This window comes from Gossypium hirsutum, chromosome D05 (genome assembly GCF_007990345.1).
Source record: "Gossypium hirsutum isolate 1008001.06 chromosome D05, Gossypium_hirsutum_v2.1, whole genome shotgun sequence".
Classification (NCBI taxonomy): Eukaryota; Viridiplantae; Streptophyta; class Magnoliopsida; order Malvales; family Malvaceae; genus Gossypium; species Gossypium hirsutum.
The window spans coordinates 28,116,074-28,135,511 of NC_053441.1; the positions used below are offsets into that span (position 1 = coordinate 28,116,074).

At 31.4% G+C, this 19,438-nt stretch overlaps 2 pseudogenes; one reads left to right on the forward strand and one right to left on the reverse strand.

The window, feature by feature from the left end:
• Positions 1–891: 891 nt before the first annotated feature.
• Positions 892–4,928, forward strand: LOC107904843 (uncharacterized; annotated as a pseudogene).
• Positions 4,929–6,084: 1,156 nt separating this feature from the next.
• Positions 6,085–8,055, reverse strand: LOC107903105 (phenylalanine N-monooxygenase-like; annotated as a pseudogene).
• Between the last annotated feature and the right edge of the window lie 11,383 nt (positions 8,056–19,438).

The window sequence follows — 19,438 nt, forward strand, 5'->3', positions numbered from 1 at the left end:
CTTATGGAATTTTTTAGATTCCACGAGTGAGTTAAAGGTACTATATATGTCCTATAAGATATAGTAAACATTAAAAAGAAAAAAAATGCTCATCAAAATTTGGGTTTTGTTGTCAAAAGTTGGGTTTGGATGAGTTTTTTGACATGTTCTTGAATTTCCTGTTACCAAAATTATTGGGTGAAGATGAAAAGAGATAATATATCTATAAGTGTATTTTTTAAAAATTTAAAAATAATATTTGACTTTTTTTTAGATTTTTCAACAAAAATTTTGTTACAAAATGATTGTCTAAGAAACGGTAATTTAGATAATGTGATATAGTTTAGATATAATTTTAAATAACGAAGTATAGTTTAGATATCCATTTATAAAAATGAGTATAATTTAAAGGGTAAACTATAAAGATAGTCAGTTTTGTTTGTCTCAGATTATATTTTAGTCACTTATGTTTAAAATGTTACGTTTTAGCCACTTACGTTATCGTTTTGTTACGAAGTGGTCACTCTACTGTTGAGCTCCATTATCTCCCTAACGGCGGTCCCACGTGGCAGTGCAAATAGGTTTTAAATGCCAACTTGGATGTTTTACGTGGCAGTTCAAATTAAATTTATTTAATTAAGAACCTATTTTCATCCCAACAACTGAACATCCAAGTTGTCATTTAAAATCCATTTAGGCTACCACGCTAGGGAAGTAACGAAGTTTAACGGTAGAGTGACCACTTCGTAATAAAATGATAACGTAAATGACTAAAACATAGTATTTCAAACATAAGTGGCTATTTTTATAGTTTTTCCTAATTTAAATATCATTTTATGATATTTTTAATCTAAAAAACAGGAAAAGATATAATGGTGTGAAAAATGCGGGGAACAAAGGAGTCAACTTCTAACCTGGCTCGCATTTGAATAAGAAAATCCCACCAAAAAGTTGCTATATTTCTTTTGCATACATAAAATCCTGAAGCAAACCAAATGCCTTTGCCAATTTAAAAATGTAAAAAAGCCCGCTACTTCCTTTGCTTCTGTCTCTTCCGCAATTTCAAATCCTCAAAATACCCTTTTCAGCAAAACTTCTAGAGCTTCTTCAAATTTGGGTTTTCCAGGAAATGGAAGATCATGCTGATTCTTCCATGCTTTCTAATGGCTTGGTATTCATACCTTAATCTCATTCCAATTTAGCTTTTTAATTATTTTCTTCAAGTTTTTTGTTTTTGTTGTTGTTCATTTTCTTGGTTTTTGGATGTTTTTTTAGTTAGTGCCAGTAAAGAGGAGCATTGATGATTTGGAGGAAAGACATGAAATTTCACCTAAGAGAACCAAAATGACTGATCTTAATTCTGTCAATTTCTCTGAAGGTAAACTTTTATGCTATTTTTATTTGGGTGGGGAGGGGTGTGTTGTTCATTTGAATTATTGGTAAAGTAATAATCTTAAATCATTCCAACTTTTTTTTTTGCCAAGTAAATTAGAACTGATTATTGTGTTGGCAGCCTCATTTATGCCCCTTTTGTCCCCCCGGTTGAGTTTGGGAATCAAAGTTCATAATGAAGTCTAGATTGAAAGCAATTTTTTTTTTTGGGGGGTTGTCACTATTTTATTCTTGTAAAACTTTAAGCTTTTGAATGTTTCCTTCCTTTTCCTTTCATTTATGCTTATGCAACAGAAAACAATGCCCAAAATTCCAAATCTTTAAAAAGAAGAGAATCTAGACACCAATCGCAGTTAAGTGGAGAAGAGGTGGAGGTATCTCAAGTTACTGAGGTACCATTAAACTTCAACTTTGATGGTTCTCTAATTGAAAGAACTAATGGGGAAAAGTTGTTGGCAGTGGTCCATCCTGTCTCTCTTTCTCTTGATCTCAACACTGAGATTTGCACTGCACTGCTATCAATGAATCCTCTGATATCAATCCGGAATGCGAAGAAAACTTCGACCAATTGTGTTCACAAGAGAGTCGTTGTGTAACCTCCAATGGAATTGGCTTGGGTTTGAATGTGGAAGATGTTTCTAGCTCGATAAACCACGAATTAATTCATCAAAAACATGTCAAGAGTTCGAAGACAAGGGATGTTTCTGACTGTGGAAGTTCTCTTGGTCTTGTGGGGGAGAAAGACTCATTGAGGGTTTGGAAAGAGATGAAGCAAAATGGTTTTCTTTCATCTTCTCATGGAGGTTTATCTATGCAAAGTGGTTTAGTGTCAACTTCTCATGGTGGAAGATCAGTGCCGAAGCATTGTGGGAGGAAAAGTAAGAATGATACGCTCAAGAAGAAGATGGAACTTGCAAAGAAAGAACAGGTTGACAGGTTCACAAAAATTGCTGGTCCAAGTGGACTGCTGAATGGATTAAACCCTGGGATTGTAAATCATGTTAGAAATAGAAAACAGGTCCATTCCTTAATAGATGCCTTAGTAAAGTCTGAAAAACTAGAAAATTTGCATCCCGGGAGCAAACAGGCAAGTCATGTCCAGAGTGGATCTAAAGATGACGATAGCAATAAGGATCAGGGAAGTATGGACGTGAGCCTCCCAATATTACATCTATAAGCAATAAAGCAAGAGGTTATCCAGTGCCAATGCATAAGTCAATTTCCTCAATAATAGAAAAAATAAGTAGAGATGGTGACTTAAGCATGTTAGGCCCACTCGGTGAGGATGATACACTCACATTGAAGTTGTCATCATCAACGAAGGCGTTTGAAAGTGCTGCTTGCTCTTTGTCTAATGAGGAATCAGCAAACATTACCAGTGCCACTTCTCTTTCAGTAAAAGGTCAGAATTTGTATTGGTTACTAATTCTTTATTTTAGACCATCCTTGTAAAAGATGTTAGTTGAGTGATGCCCAAAGAGGGCTTATGCTTTAACATATTCATCTTTGTTCATAAAAGAAAAAAAAAGGGTGACCAAGCAAGATTTAGATATCCTAAGATATTTGTAGTTTCTACCCGAAAAAAAAAAAGAACTATCTGGAACCCACTGCTTTTGGTCTTGCGATTGTAATGGAGAAAGACTTCCCAAACTAATAAAAATGAGACATTGTTTTCAGCTGCAACTGTCGCATCTCAATGGTTGGAACTTCTTCAGCAAGATATTAAAGGGCGTCTTTCTGGTATTTTTCTTTCACTCAAATCATTATTAGAGGTTTAGAGAGTGGGACATGTACTTATGTACCCTTTTTGTTGTGCAATGCTCTGCATTGGCAGCACTGCAACGTAGCAAGAAAAAAGTAAGAGCTGTAGTTACTACAGAACTACCTTTTCTCATATCAAAAGAATTCTCCTCTAACCAAGGGAGTGATCCCAATGTCAAAAGAAATGCTGCTGATGGATTTTCCCATGATGCTACTGCTGAGATGCATAGAGCAAGATGGAGTGCAATGTTTGATCGGATGGATAAAGCTCTTTCTGAAGAAGAGAAACAACTAGTAAGCTCCAAAAAGCTTGTTATGTTTACTGTCTCTAGTGTTAGTTTGGAAGAGAAGGGACTTACGCATTGCTGTCTTTTTTTTTCTTGGTTTGAGCATGGTATCATTCATGTCCGTTTTACGGTCCATGAATACTAATTCTTTCAGGGTTCATGGCTACCCCTCCCAATAATGTCAACTCTAGGGTTTGAACATGAGTTCTCTTCTTGAGAGTGCAATTTGCCTTACTACTGCACTCAACACTTGTTACATTGTTGTCTAATTTAAACCTTGGTATTCTTTTTATCAATAATTCCTTGCCAATAAGAAAGTTGGATAACGTGATCCTACCTTTTAGTAAAGCCAAGAGTACTTGATTGAATTTTACCTCTTCAAGTTCATTTTTTTCTTCTCAGTTTACTTCTTTTTAAGTAGAATATATATATAGGCCCAATTTTAAGTAGCATATTTATGTTTAGAAACAAGGGTATTTCTTGATATTTCTTATTTTCCCACTTTTATTCCAGGAAGTTTGGTTGAACCAAATAAACGGGATGCAATTGCTTTGTCATCAGGGCTTGCAGCATATGCATTGGAATGTACTTTACAATTTACCACAACAAACAGTATCAGGAAACAACATCAGGTTTGAGTATAGTTTTAATCTTATTTTGCTATTAAGATAGTTGGATATTCTGTTATTTTTATTTTCTTTAATATCCATTGGAACTTCTCATTGACAAATAAGTTCATTATGGTGACTAAAAATGTTGAATTTGGGCATCCAATATCAAATTGTATTTTGTTGCTTTATTCATCATCCGAGTCTATAATTTTGCTTTTATGCTAAGGATTTAAAACAGTTTTGTACTTTTTATTCTTCGAAATCTTGATTTGACTGTTGCCTTTGAGATATCATTTCTATGTTATTTAGGATGAACATTGCATTAGATTAAGCAAGTTCAGATGCAGGCTGAAGATTCATTCATCTTACTACAGAAATATGGCTTGGTGGCAAAGATAATATAGCTCAAGAATAAAGCTGAAATTAAAAACTAATGATATCCATCTGCTTGTTCCTGCATTTTATGTTGACTGGTGAATATGAACTTTTCTAGAACTAAAATGAAGATTCAGCACTGGCTGTAAAGCAGAGATTCATGAACAATATTATGATATGGTCATGTTCTCGTGCAGATCAGGGATCGGGGATAGCTTTGACCGGGAATTGGCTGTAATGGCAGCTGCTGCTTCCATTTATTCAACGTGTGATCTCATGTTGTCGAAGGAGAATGTACTCCAAACCTAGATTGAATTTTCTTAATGCTATCCTAGTAACATCAATGTTCAGTAACCGCATACTAGTTTGATATAGCGTTGCTGGGTTGTGAATTTCTAATGGAACTGGGCAGGCAGTGCCTTGGCCTGTTGGTTAAATGGTAGACTTACAACTTTAGTTCCTTTTAAATATTAAATCCTTTAAGAATCTACATTAAATAAAAAAAATATATTTTTGTTTAAAATTTCAATTGAAGTTATTGTAATACAATCTTTTTAGCTGACCTCTAAAACTTGTAAATTTATGTCGCTCCCATCAAACAATAATTGGCTTTGGCTTTGCCCTTCATCTTTTATATAGTTTTGTTTTTTTTTTTTTTTTTGTACAAAAAATGAAAGTTAAAATGTTAAAACTTTGTAATATCAACCCAGAGGTCCTTGTACTAGTAGAAAGTTCATTTTAATTATTTTACTAAAAATTGCTACCAATCAATTCTTGTACATTGACAAACGCTTACATTTTTTGGTTTTTGACAGAGTAAGTACAATTAAGATTCCCCAGCACCTTTTAGTGTCTAAGTTGCATACATAATGTAGAGTTAAACTCTACGGTAAAGGAGCTTAAAAGGGAGATGTAGGGTGCTCTCAATGTTATTATAGATATGCTAACCCAAAAGTATCATGCTTTGAGGAAAGAAATGGAAGAGTTCATGGGGGAACTTGTTTCGTGAGAAGAAGTCGTGGTAATGATAGGTTAAATGTGACAACCAAGCACAAAATTGAAGTCTAATTTGAAGCAGTTCAAGGGATAAGTTTGCGAAGGATGTGGACAACTTTTTTATGTGGAAATGGAGCAATACTTTCGCATTCACGTTGCCAAGGTAAATAGTTCCTATGTATTTTACCATACCACTCTTTTGTGGTGGTGTCATAGGTGTATAAATTAAAACTGTAGCCGCATCGTTCTTGGAATTTGGATACCTAAACTTAATTTGATTAATTTCAGGTTTTATGTTTTTCGAACTGATCAATTTTAGTTTATTTATTTTTTAAAATTTAAAATTTTAGTCATGATTCAAATAATAATAGTTAAATTTATTGGGTTAAATTCAGTTATTAATTGTTTATTTGTTGCAAAAAATTATTAATTTTTTACTATGTATACAGTTGTAAATTTAGTTTATATTCTCTAATTGGATCATTCTAAATCCTTGTACTTTTTAAATTTTGAAATGTCAGTCTTGACGCAAGTGACAATCACTGATTCAGTAACTGGATTTTTAGTGAGTATTAATATGTTAAAATAACAAGCTAACATGACATTACACATGATAGTATGTTTGACGCATTAGATTTTGAAAATAGTAAAATTTTAACTTGATGAATTTAACAGTTATCAACTGGAATTTTAAAAATTGAAAAATATAAGAATTAAAAATGAACAAATTAAAATACAAGGACTAAGTCCACAACTTTTGTAAAGTACAGGGAGTCATAATAAAATTTAACCTTCTTTTCAGTTATAGTTATAGATCATAGATACGCCATATCTAAATATATGCTATCGGTCGTTTCCTACATACAGAAGCATTTTATCACTGAAAATTAGTAGGGCGGATATAGTTGCTCTCCAGGCAAGCGAGGTTTAGCCATTGCATGCAAAGGTTTCGCCATGAAAAGATCATTTTCCGACACGGAGAGATCGATGTTAGCCTCATTTGATGGAACCCTCCATGAAAATCCTTGAATCAGCCTTGCCAACACCATCACTGTCATTGCACTTCCAAGAGCCACCCCCATGCACCCACGTCTCCCTGTACTAAACGATATGAACCTCAGTTCTGTCTCTGTCAGATCAACTTCTTCAATGCACCCATCCTTCAAGTGTCGCTCAGGTTTGAACCCCAATGGCTCGTCCCAAACCTTGGGGTTCCGGCCTAGGCCTAGCCGACTAAGCAAAACATGGCTGCCTTTGGGGATGAAGTAGCCAGAAACGATGGCATCGGCATTTGAGACATGGGGCAAGTTGAAGGGTGAAATGGGGTGAATCCGAATGCTTCCCTTGCACAAGATTTTACGTAGTTGAGTCTTGGAATATCGGACTCTTGAACCCACCTCTGGTTTCCAACAACTCTTTCTATTTCCTCCGTTGCTTTCTGGAGGATTTCAGGTTGGTTTATCATCTCTGCCATTGCCCATTCCGCTGCATTCGATGGATTATCCAGTGTTGCGAACATCATCTCCTGCATGTATAAACAAACAAACACATTACAAAATGTTAAAAGTAAGAGAACCCCAGTTTAAAAAACATGGCAGAAACTTGTTCATTTGTGTTCGGAGATCATCTGACAGTGCATTGGGCTTTGATTTCTTCGACTGAAAGTGCTGGTTTCCCCTCTGAATCCTTAGCTAAAATGAAGGCATCAAGCAGGTCTTCAGGCTCTTTCCTCTTCCCATCTTTCCACTCTTTTACTCTCTTATCAATCAAAGGATCATTGTATCCATTCAAAACTTTCATGGCCTCACTTACAATCTTTCCATGACCTTCCAAATCCAAGGGTCTCAACCAGGGCAGATAATCTGATAAGATGAAACTGTAAAGGTGACGGAGCACTGTAAATACTGATTCAATATACTCTACTTCTTCATATCCAGGGCCTCCATCTTTACGTCCTTCCCCAAAGTATCTTCGGTTGAGCAACATCTTCCTGATAACATTTCCAGTGCATTGCCTCGCTGCAAGTCTCAGATTTATAACTGCTGACGAGCCACTATTGCTCTTGCATTGGTTGTATATGAACCTAACAAGATTATCAACTTCTTCGGTTCTTTTGTAAAGTAACGAACGAGGTCTTGCTGCGGTCATAATCTCAGAAGCCATCACTTTTCTCATTTTCTTCCATTGATCTCCCCATGGAACCACAGCTATGGTCAAGAAGCCTCGGCTAGAATACTCGGTTGCCATTGTAACGGGCCTCGATGCGAAAACTGCATCATGTTTCTTCAAGAACTCTCGAGCAATCTCAGGTGAAGTGACGGAAATGACATGAGTGTTGGCAAGCCTGATGCAAGCAATATCAGTGTTGAGTTCCTTCATGAAGCCATTAATCCATCGATATGTTGGCTTATTTTTTTTAGATAAAATCTCGGGAATGTTCCCAATGATTGGCCAAGGAGTTGGCCCAGGAGGGAGAATAGGTTTCTTTCTGCTTTTGCCCTTCGCTTTGACAACAAAAAGGGAAACAAGGAGACACAAAACTAGAAATGTTGGTTGAACCAAAACAAGACAAGAGGCAGCAAATTCATGCAAACCACATGGAAGAGAGGGGAACAAAACATTGATTGAAGAAGTATTGTCCATTGCAAACTGGAATTCCTTGGTTTGAAATATTTGAGGGTATCTCAAGTGTATGGATGTATATATACGAGAAAGGATGGTATGAATCGTAGGTAAGCGAAATGTTACACGTCTTACGACTTCAATTACACCATAAGATTTTCCGTATCCTTCGTGGAGAGATGTTTTTAGTATATAATTTAATGTTTTGGATACTAATATGCTTTTCTTAGATTTTGCATCTCGCAAATTTTGGATCTTTGCTGCATTTATGAAAAATAGGTGTAAAGTTATATCTACTAAATTTTTTAATGAACTTATATGTATGTATTCCTGGATTGATATTATCTTATTTTATTTGTACTAGAAATTTTATCATCTATTTATGTGTGTGAAAACCATATATTTAACATATAAGTGTACATTTAAAACATAACATATAATAAATAATGAAACGTTAAAGTTTAAAACTAATAATAACATTATATATGTACGTACGAAATTAAGAAAATAGTTTAAATTGAGAGTACAAGGAATTTTAAATAAGTAAACACATAATGTTAAGAATATTAAATGCCCTTCAATTGTTTATTATGATATTGTCATGAGTTGATATCGAGTTAACTTGTGACACCAACTCAATCAACGGCATTACGAATATATACAAACAGTACGAGTGAAACGAAATGGATAAAAATGTCAAAATAAAACTTTCGTTGAAATGGTAAAGAAATTTTTTTATAAATGCTCGCCACATATATTCAAATCTCAATATTTTCAACATTTTTTAAAATAAAGACAAAAGTGTCATTGTAATAATATAATTTATTTAAAATATATAAATTTATTTTAGTAATTTTATTTAACTGTGTTAATGTCGAGTTGATTCGTGACACCAATTCAATCACACATTTAAATAATACTAGAAACTCTATCACACACGTATGCGTGTGGAAACCACAAATATAGAACACAAATGTGTGTTAAAAATAACATATAATAAATAATGAAATGTATGCTTTGAAATTAATTAATAATAACATATGAAATATGTGTGATATTAAGATTTAAAAAACCTAGATCAAGTTGTTATTATTAATATAAACAATTGATGGAAGTAACAATAAAATTAAAATGTATAAAAATATCAAAATAATGGTTTAGTTGAGTGGTAAATTAAATGTTTTACTAATGAAATTGGTTTGGGGTCAAATCTCACCCATGCATATTTTTATTTTTATTTAAAATAAAAAGACTAAATTATCCTTGAATAATATTACTTATTCTAATTACAGAAGGACATTCCTGTAATTTCATAATTGAGTTGGTACCTGGTGGACTTTTGACCCCAACTCAATCAGGAGTTTAAATAATAATTTATAGACATACAACTGATGGACAAAATAGAGTATGCATAATAAAATTAAAATGTATAAAAATATTAAAATAAAACTTTAATTGAGTGGTAAATTAAAGATTTTGCTAATATAATTGGCGTGAATCCAAATCCCATCATATGCATATTTTTAATCATTTTTTTAAAAGTGAAAAAGCTAAAATACTCTCGTATAATATTACTTATTTTAATTATGGGAGGATATTCCCATAATTTCCTAACCAAGTTGGTGCCTGATTAATATCTGACACCAACTCAATTAAGAATTTTAGTTATAGGCAAATAAACAAATATCAAAATTTCTAACATGGTACCAATATTTTTAATGGAAATCGATTTTGGTATACCAAAAATTTCCTTTTCCTATTTATGTGTCGAGGCCAATAGCTTGTAACAAAATTTTTAACACTATACCAATATTTCTAACAAGATAAAAAATTTCTAATGCATACCCAAGTTTCTAATGGATAATTAAATACCAAAATTTCTAACAATTTTGTAGAAATTATAAAAATATAAAAATCTTAAAAAATTGAAGAAAGATCCTATAATTAAAAAAAAAAACTAAAAACATATTTGAAAATAAAAAAAACTACTAAATAAACATAAAAATTTCAACTAAATTTTTTTGTCACGTATTTTCTCATTACCCATTCCAAATTTTCTCATCAAATAAATAAAAGATAAACTATTTAACAAGTTTCACTTGCAATTTAAAATTTCAAATTACAAGAAAAAAACATAAGCTTAAATTAATGGAAAAAAGCATATCAAACATAATCCCATGAAAAAGGTTTCTGTTAAATTTTGTATGGTAGTTTTAAAGAGGGGGAGAAAAGGAAGATTTCAGTGGCCATTGCGATGCAAAAGCTTGTCGGATGGTGGCAGTGTCAGTGGTTGTAGTAAGAGCAGTGGTGGTGCTATTCGCCGAAGAAGACGCTGGAATCTGACGGCAACCATAAAGAAAAAAAGAAAAAAAAAACCAAAGGAAGAAATTTTTGTTTAAATATATGATATTTTTTATATTTTAAATTTTTAAATGATTTACTTACATGAAATACTATAATTTTTAACGAAACCATTAGATATTTTGGTATATTAAAATTCTCTTTTCTAGCTCATGGTTTCACCAAAATTTTTAAAGCCATACCAAAATTTCTATGGATATCAAAATTCCTAATTAAATATCAAAACTTTCCCTTTCTAACTCATACGAATTTGTACCAAAATTTCTAACGCTATACTAATATTTTTAACAGATACTAAAATCTCCAAATAATGTTAAAATTCTTCCACATTGAATGCCTATAAAAGCCTAAAGAATACTATAGAATTTTTTACGGACACATATTATTTATTCCTAAGGTAGATAAAATTATAATTTTAAAATTGAATAATATGATTGTTATTATCGAATCTTTTTTTTATCTTTTAAAAAAAAAATATGATTTAATACATTTATTTTAAGTAAAATAAATAATTGTGTTTTGACTTTTGCCAACAATGATAACTACCACATCTTAGTTGGCAAATTTTGATTAAGTCTGAGTTATCATTACTTGTGTATTATGCAGTAAAAACAAACATAGTATAGGTGAGACCAATAAAGAGGATAAAGCATGAAGAGTCCTCCCACGCCATACAACATGATAAGGCGAATTTTTCAAAATTAGGATAAACATACAAAAGATACTCATCACAGTTTAATTGTTGTGTATTGTTGACTTATGTACAAGAGAGTTTTGGGTGAACTTTTTTATATTTGTACAAGTAGCTTAAGCTCAAATTGTGTTATGCAAAGGTCTATTATTATTGTTGTTACTTTTGTGGCCACAACTTTAACCATAATATAATCAAATGTGCATTTAATTATAAAAGATTGCACACTTAATTGATTTGGTGATTCTATGTCTAGTATGTAAAAATGGAAAAATGGAAGCTATGAAATAATGACGATAAGCCACATGCCACCTGTAACACCCCTTACCTGGTCTGGTCGTCGGACCCAAGTTATAAGATGTTATGACAGTCAACGGAACAGTTACATGCAAACTAACAAATTCAAAAATTTCAAATAACATGTGTGGAGTTATGCCTCATATTTTTCGGCTTTTCTTCTCTCATTTAAACTCTATTTTTAGTTTCTCACTAACTCTGGTTAGTGCAGATTATTTTAATATTATTTCACCTAAGAATTTAGCCTATAAATAAGCCCTTTTCCACCCTAGCAAAATGGCTCATTACACATTTAGGTATTAGCTTTTACAAGTTTTTAGAGAATTTTGTGTTTACGTTTTGAGGGTTTTTATTTTGGTTTTGGGTTTAGTTTTATCTCCATCTTTGAATTCTTCATTTTTGCCGTTTTAGTGAAATCATCTTTACCCGTAGTTTTGGGGTTCTTCTTTTTGCTGTTTCAGAAAATTTTGTGTTTATCTCCATGTTGCTCTTGCTAAAGTTGCCGACTAGATTCAATTAGATAGTCGATCATTGCAGTCTAATTCTAATGGTGTCTCTGTTAGTTTGTAATTGATTATCTCCAATTTCTTAAAACCCCGCTAAAAAAAGTTGGAAGAAAGATGAAATATGATCATCTTCTTCCCCGAATCGGCTAAGCAAAAGAAAAATAAAAGGAAAAAGCTTTAGGTATTCAAACATTTGACCATCTATTTCCAAGTAAGTCTCTGGTCAATTTTTTTATTTTTATTTTTATGGAAATTGAATCATGGGAACTTGATTTAGCTAGCTCATGTATCGATTTGTTCAATTAGTGAAAATTTGACAGGTTGCAATTGTTTAGAATTGGATGAATTAGGCTTGAAATTGATAGAAATTAAGCTTAAATTATGAAAAGAACTAAATTTTAAATATTAATAAACTTACTTGTTAACTTTATTACATTAGAGACCAAATTGAATAAAATGAAAAATGTTATGAAATAATATAATTAGGATTTGAAAGTAAAAGGTTGAAATCAAATTTTAATCCGATTTATGTCATAAAATATTAACACATAAAGGTATCATGTATTTTAGAATTTAAAGTAATATATTATATATTATTATTTAGTATTATATCTTCTCAAATTTTATATAAATTCATATTATAATGTGTTTGATAATGAAAATAAAATGTCAAGTTATGTTTTGTTGTAAGCATAAATTTTTTCCATTATGCAAATATATAAAAGAAACTCAATGTTCTTTATGCTAATAAGTAACAATAACAAATTTTTTATTTTAATTTCAATTAAAATATAATTAAAAATATTATATTACAATAAAAAATACTTAAAATATAATACTTTAAAAATTTATATTGAGATGTAAACATTTATGTTATGTATGTATATAATTACATTAAATGTAAACAAACTCGAGATCGAACTCAAAGTAACCCAAATTTGAAAAAGCCTGAACTTGAAAAAGTTCAAACCCAAGAAAAATCTGAACCTGAAATAACCTGACCCGAGCCTACTCGATTTCTACCTCTACCAAAAACCCTTCAACAAGATGGGATTGTAAAAGAAAAAAAATAGACAAAGTGCTTCAAGAAGGTGATGTTAAGCCCCAAAGATCTTCTATACAAGTTGTAGGCAGAAGCAATGAATACAACCTATTATATCATCAACAAGGTGTAGCTTAGGCCAAACACCATACTCACTCAGATATGAAAAAGTAAAAAATCCTACTTTAAGCTACTTTCATATCTTTACTTCGGAGTACATGCAAAAGCTAAATCCAAAGACAAACTATTTTGTTCAATTAATTACACTACAACAGCTACCAAAAGAGCTTAATTGTAAATCAAAAATATTTTTCTCAAATCAACTTTGGAATAAAACTGATTACACCAAATCGAATTTTGTCGGCTCACTGGATCAATTAATCAACTTAATCAACAATTTCATGTTTTTCTTTTTTTGAAAATTACAGAAAACTAGACCAAATTATAGTCATTACTTATTACACAGTCCAAACTAAATTAGCTGTTAATTATAATATTACAAACTAACACAAAATGCAATATTAGTTGTAATAAATTGCGTCTGGTTCTACATTTATAAATAATTGTACTAAAATTATTTTGTTCAATTAATTATTCTACAGCAAAGTATACTACTTCAGCTATTAAAATTCAAAAGCTTAATAGAACTTCATGATTTTGAGTTTGTAAGTTTGGGATTAGGAAATCCAAAATCACGAAGAAAAAGGAACTATTAATATACTAAACACTAATTTTCTCTCACTGTTAGAGTTGTGTGACCAAATTCCTGTTAAGGAGATAAAATATAGTGGCAAAATAAACCAGGCTGCACAAGTAGAATCCGTACAGAAGTACTCTTATTCTATTTGACATTGATTGCACAAGTAAAATCCTTATAAAACTACTTTCCTTCTATTTGACATTGATTAAAATAAAGTTTTTCAACCTATAAATCGATATAGTTCAAAACCCCCCTTGTATCATTTGAATTTCAACATTAGTGAATTTTCTTCTCCTCTTCCCGTAGTTTTTCTCGAAAGGGTTTTCACGTAAAATTTGTGTGTTCTTATTTTTCTTTCTTATTGCTTTGCGATAGTTCTATATTGTCATTATCAACGTTTAGTTTTTACACTCACATTAATAAAAAATTAAAAGGAAAAAGAAAAGAAGTGATAATGGAGAAATGTTATTTTCGATGATAAAAAGGACTACAAGAGACCGGGTTAGGGGTTAAAATAGGTGAACGAAGTAAGCATCAATGATAAAAGAAATGAAGATTCATTATCAAAATTATATATGAATTTTAATTTAATATGTAATTTTACATATAAATTTTGATTAATTCGATTTTGGATTTCAAAATCGAAGCTGAACTAACCCAATACGTTTTAATCTATCTCTCCAACTGATAAATGGGATCAAATTATTCAAATTAATCAATTTTACATGACTTTTGCTTGCCATTAGTAGGGACTTAAACTTTCAATCAAAACACCATTTTTGAAGCAAATTTGCAAAGGATTCGGAAAAAGTCACAAAAATGCATTGAATGAGGTAAAATGCATTGAATCGTGACCTCCCCACATAGGAGTCATTTTCGCAACTCTACTAAAATTGCAAAAAACAACTCAACATCAAATGCACCAATCATGCGTTAATTTAAACTTATTCCTCATGCATCAAGAAAACTCTTTGAATAATAAAATATAAATCAATAAAATTGCCCATACATTGTTTGTCGAGAGCATCTAATGTAATGTGCTTTCCTCCTCATTGGTTCAACACACCTTTAAGAGAATTGATTTTTTGGTACCCAAATATTTCTCTGTCTTTAATGGTTAGTCACATAATCTTTGCTTTTTTTGGAACACATTCTTATCTAACTTTGTATGCATTTATTTTTTATTGGATAAGTATGTGAGTTATGACCATGTTAATGTTCAATTTAATGAATTTCAAAAACAATTCTTTTTAATATATTAAGCACTCAAGCTTCGTTTTCAAAAATTTCATTTATTCTTTCCAAATCAACCTTTGTTTTTAAGAGGAAATCATTTTTTCTACTTTCAAATTTGAAATCAATTTTAAAGTTTCCCATAGACTTAAATTCAAAAGCTAAGCTTTATAGTTCATTAAATGGATACATGAGCTCTTCAAGAGCATTGAGGTGGGACTTCCACTTGATTGCTTATGTTTAATTACTTTCCTAGTTGTTAGACTTTGACTCTTACTAGGCTTTTCAACTTCTTTCTCTTCTTACTTGTCTCCAAAGTTTCTCTAGTTTTTCCATTTTGTCATTCTTACGAAAGCAGAATCTATTCTATTGTTCAAATCAGGCTTTCTTGAATCATTTGCATTCCTATCCTTTTTTCTCCTTACGCATCACTTATAATAACTCTCCCTAGTATGATCATCTAATATTTGGATGAGGAGCAAATCTAGAAATTTTTTAGGGACTAAAATTGAATTATAGTTTTTTGAGATGTCAAAATAAAAATTTTATCATATATTAATTTATAATTTTATTAATTTTAAAGGGACTAAATAAATTTTTTTCATTTGAGAGGATACAAAGTGTAAATTTACTCTATATTAATTTATAATTTAATCATTTATAAAAAAATAAAAATATAATTTTCCATTTTTTGGGCTACTCCACTTATATTCTCCCGTCTTGGAACATCTTAATTTTGTAATGATAGTGGTTTTCATCATTTAGAAGTGGACACAAAACCTTAACTTAGATGTCCTACTTGAACAATCCAAAAGTCTTGAGCTTTAATGATTTTTTTCTCTCAATGATGAAACTTTCGATAACCATCTTACTCCAATATTAATTAATAGCTCAAATAATTGAAAAATCACCATTCGTGTATAAAATTATCTGGCTAAAACAGAGAAGGGGTAAAAAAAATTCAACACCAAAATTTGTAAAGGTTGGACTTCACTTGCCTAAGTCTTTCGTCTTAGTCCCACTTGCAAGTTGTTAATTAACTAACTTAAATTGATACCGTTTAAAGATAATATAAAATCTTACAACCTCTATCTTTTGTTAGTATAAATCTCCGGTGAGAAAAATTTCGAACACACGAACGGAACTCGAACAGGAAAAGAAGAAATAGGACAAGGCTCCAAGGCGTGTATCAAGCCACTATTTTTAAGGTTATATTCGCCCCCACCTATTTTCGATGTGCAAATGAGTTCCAAGCAAATTAACCTCAAGGATACAATGAAGCCAATGACTATTTGCGTTTTGTACTGACGAGAATAGTCCACTACGCACTGAGCAATGTATAACAAGAAACTCAATTTCTACAAAGGATTTCTGCAGTAATACTTTATAGAATAATCTAATAATATTAGAAAATGAAGGAAGGAAAGAAAGAATATTAGAATTTGTTGGTGTGATTTCCAAATGAAATCTCATTCCTATTTATAGGAATTTTCATGTCTCTTCATAGAGACATCTTTCAATAGGTGTCTTTCTGAATAATAATGTCTTTAAAATAAACACATAATTATTCATTTAATATTATAACTATTTAAATAATATTAAATTTATATTAAATAATATTATTTAAATAGTTATAATTCTTTTTCAAAAAATCAAATAATATAACTTTTGATTAATTACACCTATTCATTTATAGTTATTGGAACACTATAAATATTTGAAAATGTTCCAACAATCTCCCCCATTTTCAAAATATTTTAGATTTTGATATTCTTGGAAATCAATTTGCATAAATGAAAGTATCTTACGATTGAACATTCACTTAGTGAAATCATGTTAAAGTTAATCGAAATTGCATGGTAGACTAAGCTTTGAACCAACTATTCCATTTGATTAACTGAACACATCTCACACAATGATTTCAACATCGGTCAATGCATAGTATCTAGGGACACTATTATGGCCATGCGTCTGTGTCCTCTTTTCGTGAGTGCTGTCAGAGCCAAGCTCTTGAGCTCCTAGAAGCGACCACACTTCCACTCACATAGGTAGATCCCATCAAGAGTGTTCTCGTAATTATAACACTCTAACATATTTATGTTATGGGTCTATTAAGAGTACATTACTCATCCTTCCCTTATCATTACAGGTACCTAGCATTTTAATCTTAGGATGGATTTATTTATAGTGCTAACAGTCACATACTAATAATGTACTTTGTCTCATTGAACTCAAGGCTTGAGGTTATACCAAGTGTTGAGTCGAGTTTCCATCATGGGTGACTTTAATTAATGGGCTTGAGTCCCATCCCTTTTGAGGTCCTTTTTACTGCATCTCTAGCATGACTTTTTGTCAAAGGATCCGCCAAATTTTCACTTGACCTCACATAATTAATAGTGATCACTCAATCAGAGATTAATTGTCGGACATAGCTATGTCTTAATCCAATATGTCTAGACTTTCCATTATATACTTGGCTATATGCCTTTGCTAGAGTAGCCTCATTATCACAACGGATAGAAATAGGTGAAATTGGCTTAGGCCATAAAGGTACATCATAAAGAAAATTTCTTAACCATTCTGCTTCTTTAGATGCAGCAACTAATGTAATAAATTCTGCTGCCATAGTGGAATCAGTAATACATGTTTGTTTCTTGGAACCCTAAGAAATGGCTCTTCCACCAAGAATGAAGATCCATCCACTAGTAGATGCATGATCTTCCAAACTTGTAATCCAACTAGCATCCGAATACACTTCTAAAACTGGAGAATATCCATTATAACACAATCCGTAGTTAATAGTTTTCTTTAAGTACCTAAGTACTCTATTCAAAGCTTGCCAATGCAAACTACTTGGATTACTTGTGTACCTACTTAATTTCCCAACAACATATGCAATATATGGTCTTGTACAAGTCATTATGTACATAAGACAACCAATTAGATTTGCATGTTTCAATTGATCAATTTTCCTACCAACATTAGATACTAATTTCATTTGAGGATCCATGGGTGTAGATGCTGGTATATAGTTGAAAAGATCAAACTTTTTAAGCACCTTTTCAATAAAATGTGATTGTGATAAAGCCATAATGCTTTCATCTTGGGTTATTTTAATCCCAAGAATAACATCTATTGCACCCATATCCTTCATAGAAAAGTTGTTTGACAAGAATTTCTTTATGTTTTCTATTTGTTCCAAATCCGTGTCAAAAATAAGCATGTCATTTACATATAAACAAATTATGACACCTTTTCCATTTTCAAATTTGCTATATATGCACTTATCGGATTCATTTATTTTATAGCCATTAGCTAAAACAACCTTGTCAAACTTTTGATGCCATTGTTTTGGTGCTTGTTTAAGTCCATATAAAGATTTAACAATGTTATATACTTTATACTCCTGTCCTGGAACAACAAATCCTTCCGGTTGTTCTATGTACACTTCCTTTTCCAATTCACCATTTAAAAATACAGTTTTTACATCAATTTGGTGAACAACCAAATTTTATATAGGGGTAAGTGATATTAAGAGTCTAATTGTAGCAATTCTTGCTACTGGAGCATAGGTATCAAAGTAATCAATACCTTGTTTTTGTGTAAAACCTTTGGCTACCAACCTTGCTTTAAATTTATCAATGGTTCCATCGACCTTCATTTTCTTTTTAAAGATCTATTTACAACCTATTAGTTTGGATTCATCATTTATTGCTTCTTTCCAAAAAGCAGAGTCTTGAGATTTCATTGCCTCTTCAAATGTAATAGGACCATATTTGGTATTATAACAATAAGGTATCTTATTGCATATACTTTCACATTTTCCTTCTACAAACATAATGAAATCTGGTCCAAAATCTTTGACCTTTTTAATCCTTTTACTTCTTCTTAATTCTTGACAAGATTCATCATTATTATCAATTTGTTCCAATGGTATCTCATTCTCATTTGAAGAATGAATCAATTTTTGTGGCTGTAATTGTCTTGAAATAGAATTAAATCTATTTTCATAAAAAATAACATCTCTTGATTTAAGAACAATATTAATTAAAATTGAATCATTTGGTTCAATTACCACGAGCCTATATGCCTTGCTATTATGTGCATATCCTATAAATATGCATTAAATTCCTCTTTCACCTAACTTTTTACGTTTAGGTGTTAGAACTTTGACAATCGCTCTACAACCCCAAACCTTCAAATAATTAATGTTTGATTTCTTTTTCTTCCATTGTTCATAGGGGGTTATTTTAGTTTCATTATTAGGAACTCTATTCAATATATGACAAGATATTAGAACAACTTTTCCCCAAAAACCTTGTCCAAGACCTGAATATGATAACATTGAATTTATCATTTCAGTCAAAACTTTATCTTTTCTTTCAGCTACACCATTTTTTTGTGGTGTGTAAGGAGCTGAAACTCGAAGGACAATTTCAGTGGATTCAAAATAACTTGGATTATAGTATTCTCCACATGTATCCGATCTTAAGCACTTGATAAATGATTCACACTGAAGTTCAACTTCATATTTTTAAACTTTAAATTTATCAAGCGCTTCATCTTTTGAATGCAATAAATATAT